Source organism: Montipora foliosa, chromosome 3 (assembly GCF_036669935.1).
Source record: "Montipora foliosa isolate CH-2021 chromosome 3, ASM3666993v2, whole genome shotgun sequence".
NCBI classification, from domain to species: Eukaryota; Metazoa; Cnidaria; class Anthozoa; order Scleractinia; family Acroporidae; genus Montipora; species Montipora foliosa.
In genome coordinates this window covers 57593635-57601134 of record NC_090871.1, presented here as the reverse complement: position 1 = coordinate 57601134, position 7500 = coordinate 57593635, and the positions used below count along the sequence as shown (strand labels likewise).

General features: G+C 37.7%; 1 protein-coding gene and 1 long non-coding RNA gene across 2 annotated transcripts in view; one reads left to right on the top strand and one right to left on the bottom strand.

The window, feature by feature from the left end:
• The first annotated feature begins 1311 nt into the window (after positions 1-1311).
• Positions 1312-7500, top strand: part of LOC137997757 (uncharacterized) — a 414333-nt gene continuing 408144 nt past the window's right edge. The window contains exon 1 of the mRNA XM_068843991.1: positions 1312-1389. The gene's annotated coding sequence lies outside the window, so the exon portion shown is untranslated. The remainder of the gene's footprint in view (positions 1390-7500) is intronic.
• On the bottom strand, positions 1869-5709 carry LOC137997780 (uncharacterized). The gene is made up of 3 exons (XR_011122581.1): positions 5633-5709; positions 3699-3848; positions 1869-2166 (listed from the first exon to the last, which is right to left on the bottom strand). It is a non-coding gene; the product is annotated as an uncharacterized lncRNA (long non-coding RNA).

Sequence of the window (7500 nt, the reverse complement as noted above, 5' to 3'; positions counted from 1 at the left end):
AAACAACATATTTGCTATTAGAGGCAAAAAGCACTTCTATTTCATTACGTGCGTGAAGAGAAGAAACTCGATCGTGTCAAATATGCGGAATATTGCAACAAACTAAATTTCAGGATCAAACCGTTTACATGAAGAACCTTTTCCTTGAATAATGAAGCACAAAATACACGACAAACTTTCTTTCAAATATATCTTGGGGTCACATTTCCAATTATTTTTTTTACCTGAAGACTGTGCAGAGTTGATCACAGATCCACGTAAGGTGTTCGATTCGTTCTCTGTCTTTGTTGAACCCATAAGTTACCAGAGAATTTTCCATTTGGTTTCAGTGTTCTACATAACAGCACACTTGGTAAAATATTATTTTAGAAATACAGCTCACTTTGATTTCGGCTCGACGGGCGATAGATTGTTGTCGAAGTTCATTACTCGTCGCTTTTAAGATTCCAGGTGTTTGTATTTCACCGCCTGCCTAGTTTATCCAACTGACTTTCCATTATTGAGCTCCATAAGGGTATATTTTGTTTAATGATCCACTAAAACGCCATTTGTGTTACATGACTTTCGACGCCATTGCAGGTTAAGTTAACGATTCTACTGTGTCCACCGGAGAAATCTACGCATTTCCACTACCCTCTCGATCCTAAGAAAATATGCGTAGAAGGCTCTATGCACAGACACCACTTACCAGGGGAGTGACAGGCAAGACTTTTACCGACACGGAAAATAAAAAAAATCTACCAATTTTCCGACTGGGATTGCCATACCGCAACCCAGTAATAATAGGGACCTGTCGGAATCCGATTTCAGAGGAGAGACCCGTCGGAAAAATGCCCTCCATGGGGGAGGGGGGAAGTGCGGATAAAAATAGTGAAATGCCCCAGACCCCAAATTTGGCACACCACCTGGCTTGAACGTATGATTGATTGTAATAGTTACCATGACGACTCCTCATGCCTCTAATATAGGCCCCCAATACATGTACTATATTATGTATTTTTCCAATATAGGCCGCAAATATATAAGCCCCCTAGGCTTAATGTGTTTTGATAATTTTCACGGATCACGTTTCAGTGCAGTCTTATTTTTTGGAATTCATTTATAAAAGTGTTATCTGGTTCAGCTCGAGAGCTTTAATTTTAAAGCTTCCGCGGTTGTCTATTTATCTTTATATAATAAGCTAAATAATGCAAGCATTTTGATTGGTTCTTACCTATGATCTATAAGAGGACAGGCACGTCACCATAAAAAAAAACTATTAATTCTTTATCATTATTAAACAAACCGATTCCATATTGCTGTCCGCTAAATACAGATTACGCAGCAATACCTTGTTTTCAAGAAATCTTCGGATACATTTTTACTGGAAGAAACTGAGTCTACTGATAGGTAGGTGCTCAATAACATTTTTCCTGTATAGCTACAATAATTATGAAAACGCAATGTGGCGCGATTATATCTATGAAGACACAACAAAATTTTTGGCGATCCGATATCGGAGGTGGCCCGGCTTCAAATTATAAACCATCTATGCAACTCATAAAAACGTTATTATTAACGAGACCAAAGCTAGAAGTAATACTCTCTGTCAAAGCGACTGTCAAAGCCAGTACTGTGCACGCACGCACAGATGGAAAATACTGCAGAGTTTCCTAAAACAAATTTACTGAATGTAATTGAGTAGTATTTAAATTACATTGATCTTTTAATCATTGTTGTCACAATCATGCAGATGTGTTTATTATCAGATGACTGACAATTTCCTCAGACCCAAGGGACAGTGAAATCTATCTTGATTTTCGTCAAAGAAATTACAGTATATGAACAGAGAAGTCACTGATTGTTGCACTGAAAATCTCTCCCTTGTGTTCATCCAGTTCAATGTGAGGGCGTTCGACTCAATTACCTGATGTCTGGAACAAATACACTTGACCCAGTTAATGTCAACAGTTTGATCTAATAATGTTCACAAGGTGTATCCAGAATGGCAATGAAACCTCTACCCTCCCAATTTTTGACAGAAAAACATCAATAATTATTCACAACTGCATCACAACTTGCAGTCAGAACTGTCTGCTTCTTGCATCTCAGGAAATTTCCTCGAATTAAATTTCAATGAACAATTTCCTTCAGCACTGCATCTTGTGGTTGAGGTACATGTAGGCCCTAGAAAAGATTCACAACAGTCAATCAATCAATTTATGTAATTTCATTTCAATGAATGATGTAACAAATCACTTTGCCATTCATAAGGTCCTGTGTAAGCTCCTGTGTAAGTGAAACTGAATAATGAAGCTAAAGGAATTATTGCAAGAAACATGTATCTTACAAGTTAGAATCTTGTAGGAATCTCACAAGACCTTGTAAGTTTGTTGCAAGTCTTGAGGTGCGTTCGATTGACCATATTCCGGAGGAGGAATACATAGAATAGAAGAGAAAAGTCCTTCGTTTTTACTCGTGGATATATCCACGAGTTTTGGTGAGGTTCTTTATGCAAATGTGTCACTCCTGCGTAACCGGAAGTTCGATCTAATAAGCCAATCAGGATGGATAATCACAACAGAGCTTAGAAAGCTGTGACTTCCTGTTCGCGAGGTTGTGCGCCGCCATTGCTGTATGTCGCTTTTACACTTAAGTGTTTGAGCACCTTCGCTGCATTTAGAAGCACGAAACGGAAGAATGAAAGAAATGGCTTTCTTCGAAGGTGAAGCAAAATATTCTGAACAAGTACAGATTGGTGCAATTAATTGTGCACCGCCTTTCACTGATCAACGCGAAGACTTTAATACATGTAGAAATGGAATCGACAGACAGTATGGTGAGAGGACAGTGCTTGTTCATTCCCTAAGCTCACGGGGGATAAACAAATTCCATGTGGAAGGTGACTTCCATTTGGAGAGTAACATCGAAGCTTTCAAAGTATGCCAATGTTTATCAAAGCTATCACTAAGTTTTGCAAGCTGAGTCATCAAAGCCACATGAATACAACTTGAACAACATCCGTGACATGAAAAACAGTGAGGCAACCAAGCAATTCATGCTTCCAGACATTAGTACTTGTGTGGTGGACCATAATAAAGGACTGTCGAAAGACTCGGTCACTGATTATGTAACGAAAACTGATGAGAAATCCGTACCAATCTCCTGCTATAGAGCAAGGGCTGAGGCACGGCACATGCTCCCCGGAACAGAGAACCTTCCAGGATTAATTCCTTACAAGAAAACGTCGAGCTTGTTTCAGAAAGACAAGGTAATTAGAAAGTGTATGGTGCATTATTCAAATAAGAACGTACCGAGCTCGTCTGGGTTGAGAAAGTGTTTATCTCTTGCTTTTGGAAAATATTATATCTCCATACCTAGACCGAAACTCAGACGTAACAATCTTCGAGAGTAGGATATGCTAATCGTCATTTCTATCTTATCATCCGCAGGACTGCTAAACACAAAAAAGACTTGTCATTTCTATTGCGTATTCAAGATCAATCTGCTTCTACGCATTCGACAAAATTGATCCAACAAAATGAGAATTATTGTCTATCAAGAGAAGAGCTATTGATATCAGGAGGCATTGAATCGAACCCAGGCCCTGTTGCTCATGGAACGAGTATACATACAGCACATACAATACTGAGAATTCCTTCTATAGCACTGTTATAGGCTCGATTAGCTCAAAAAGGATTGAAGTCACTAGAAAGTACCTCAGATGGTTCATGCTTCTTTTCTTCTGTTGCCCACCAGTTATACAATGATCCTTCCTATCACATGAATGTGCATGCTGCTGGAGTTGAATCCATATTGAAGCAGCAAGGGAATAGGAAAAGAAAAACAATCCAGAACATATCAGAGACCTAAACAGAAAAGCATAAAATCATTTAAGGAAAGCTATGCAGAGCTCAAGGCTAAATCAAACTGAAATTTGTCAAGGTCAAGACTCTATTGGACATTCCATGTCGAAAGTGATTCAGTCTTTTTCGTGATAAGATAACACATGGCCCTGAATATATATGCACTTGCTGTGATCAGTTATGGTTCAAATAATCTGTTTCTAAAAACAACGAAAAACGCCAAAACAGATCTGAAAATATTGAAGCAGCAAGGGAATAGGAAAAGAAAAGCAATCCAGAACATATCAGAGTGCTAAACAGAAAAGCATAAAACCATTTAAGGAAAGCTATGCAGAGATCAAGGCTAAACCAAACTGAAATTTGTCAAGGTCAAGACTCTATTGGACATTCCATGTCAAAAGTGATTCAGTCTTTTTCGTGATAAGATAACACATGGCCCTGAATATACGTATATGCACTTGCTGTGATCAGTTATGGTTCAAATCATCTGTTTCTAAGTGTAACAGTATCAAATATTGTGATAAATATTCGCAAGGTTTGTTGGAGGAAGGTATAACTGGCACAAAAAGTGTTAATATTACTAAATGGATCTGCTCTACTTGCTAAACCTGATGACATAAACGATATGACCTGGTAACAAAAAAAAACCACCTTATCAGTGCTGGAAATAATTTTTCTTTATTCACAGGACATATGTCCTTTCAAATCTTCATTTTGGTCGGACATTTGACAAATTGGACCGGACATAATGTATTGACAGACAACACCTTGAAGAGAGGTAACTCAAGATGTGCTGGTGAGATGTTCGGTCATCGTGTCCGATCATAATGTGAAATTGGCCGGACATTTTCAAAACCCTTAGGGTGCGTTCGATTGACCCTATTCTGGAATAAGAATACTTGGAGTGATGATTTAAAACGGTACAACTGTATATCTAGAGCGTTTTGAAGCAACAAGGATAATAATTTAAAATAGCATGTTAGCAGTTCTTTCACAATTTTAACGTGAATCTCCGTAAAAGCGCAGGGTTTCTAACTTCTATTTCATGTATTCCTATTCTGGAATACGGTCAATCGAACGCGCCCTTAGCTAAGAGGTAAGATAAGATCTTGTTAAGAAACCTAACAAGAATATTTGTAAGATCTTTATAAGATTTCCACCTGGGTGACTGCCATTGTTTTGAACAAGAATTTTCCTTCATGATATTTGATTATTCCATGAGCATGCATTAGATATGACAGATACATTGAAGCCAACGAGGTGCGAAGCCCCCCAAGTTGGCTAATCAAGATGTAATTTTTTCATATCCAACAATCGTGAATGGAATAATAACATTTTATTAAAAACGCCCCCAAAATAGAAAGAACTCTTACCGACTTTATTGTGTAACTGTATATTTTTAGCTGACATGTACGCTTTCCATATTTTTGTAGAGCATGGTCTATTATGCGCCGATCAAATCGAAACGGGCATTTGACTATCTTCTGTGCCCGGGGAGTGAGGAATTTGGAAGTTTCGAGTTGATCGGCGCATTAGCTCATATACCACGATGGCAAGGCCAATGAAAACTTCTGAATTGTATTATACAATGATCAAGTTTTTAATATTTATTATACATGAGCTATCAACATTAATGTTGATAGACATCACAAAATCTACATACAGTCTCAATTCGAATGAGTGCACAAAACAATTTATCTTATTGGTCTCTGCGCAGTGTACATACAAGTAGTGTTTCCATGGTACTTTTAAAAATACAGGAGTTTCCTTAAATAACGGTTGCCTACCTTTTGGAAAAGTCCCATCCAAGACAATCTCCACCTGCCCTCTTTAGCTGCCATAGAACTAATACATTGCCCTGAAACAAAATATGGACATATGCATGAAAACCCTACAAGGTCAGCTTCATGACCCAACATAATCATTATGGTAGGAGCTGTGGAAATTTGATCTGCTGGAATTCCTTGTTGACACCCTGCCTTACAAACTTATCTGCAAGCCTGTGACAACCTCCTAAAGTGTCCATCTTTCCAAACTGACCATTTTGTACATGTAATAAAATCAATAATAAAAACAAATTGCGATTTTGAGACGGCAATACCACATTATATTGATGGCTAGTTGGGAGAAAATATAAAACTGTAAACTAATCAACCGGCGCCTGATTGAGATTTCAATTCTTTCTACCTGCAAATCGTATTTGTTTGCATACATCAGCAAGCCAATTCAGTGCAACGACGTCAATTTCAACATTAGAACCGATCACAGGCCGCAAAAGTGAGACGGCAATAACACGAAATATTGACGGCTCGCGCATAGGCAAAACTATAAGAAGATCGCGATACTTATTATTTATTGTTAAATTTTTCATATTTTCGTATTGATGTCTGAATTAGTGTTTGAAGGGTACAACTCAAAACTACTTTTGTATTTCACCCATAAATTTGCTCTTTTTGTTAGGGTGCCTGGGCATGAAGCACTCAAAGCACTATTTTGTGAGATTTCCCATATCCAATTAAGGACAGTGCCTACTAATTAAAGATATTTTTTCCCCGGTGTGTGATTATGCGGGAAATGTAGATCTTAACAAGTGTCATTGAAATCCAAGAAGAAAAGTGGCGGTAACCATGCATCTTTCAAAGATAATTGATGAATAATATTTGTAAAAAGCTCTATAATACAAAGCAATGTATGGAGTTCTTTCTCAAACTGAAGCATAATTATCTCTCAAAAATGCATGGTTACCCCCAATTTTCTTTTTGGATACCAAGGACACTTACTAAGATCTACTTTCTCCGCATAGTTTTAAACTGCGCAAAAATATCCCTGTATATACCGATAGGATATCCGAGTATCTCGAGATGCGCAGAACGTATGCGCAATAACAAAAGTAGGCACCATCCTTAAAACAGTGGAACAATCATGCCAAAAATTGTCCCTTAAAACAAAAGTTTTGAGATAATTATAACAATTCCACAAGATGGCTTTTTGTGTATTGTTATGAACCGGTACTCATCAAATAAAATTTGAGGTTTTGGTGGGAGAAATTGCAATATTAACTGCATCACAATATGATTGGTATATTTAGATGGCTAGCTCTAATATGTAACAGTACGTACATGTACATGTATGGTAGATTTATAATGTTTCATGAAAAATGCTAGTAATGCAAATGCTTTTGAGTAGTCTACTATGGAATACCCTACAAGACAACTGAATTTTTTTTGTAATGGCTCACATAAATGTACATGCATGCAAACAAGCAAGTGACAACTAACAAGTGAGAAAGCTTGCATACCATGTCATAGGAAATAGCTACATATCACCCTGCACAAGCAATGTGGAATACAGCTGAATATATGCTGGGCGGTTATTGACTGACTGGTTAAATCTTTTTATGAATTGGTATAAAGGGCTTCACATTACTGAACAAGTCATGTGACATTGTTTGGACATGAGAAACCACTGAAGGTACAGTACATGTACATGTAGGTATACAGGTGACGAGAGAGTAACTACAGAACAACCGACCACTATTGCGTTCTTGTAGTGGCACCGTTTGAAGAACAAGGCATCTGCAAGTGGCGAATAAGGTCAATAAGGGGGTGGGTATAGAGAGATCCATATATTAATCCCCTATATTTGTTACTACATG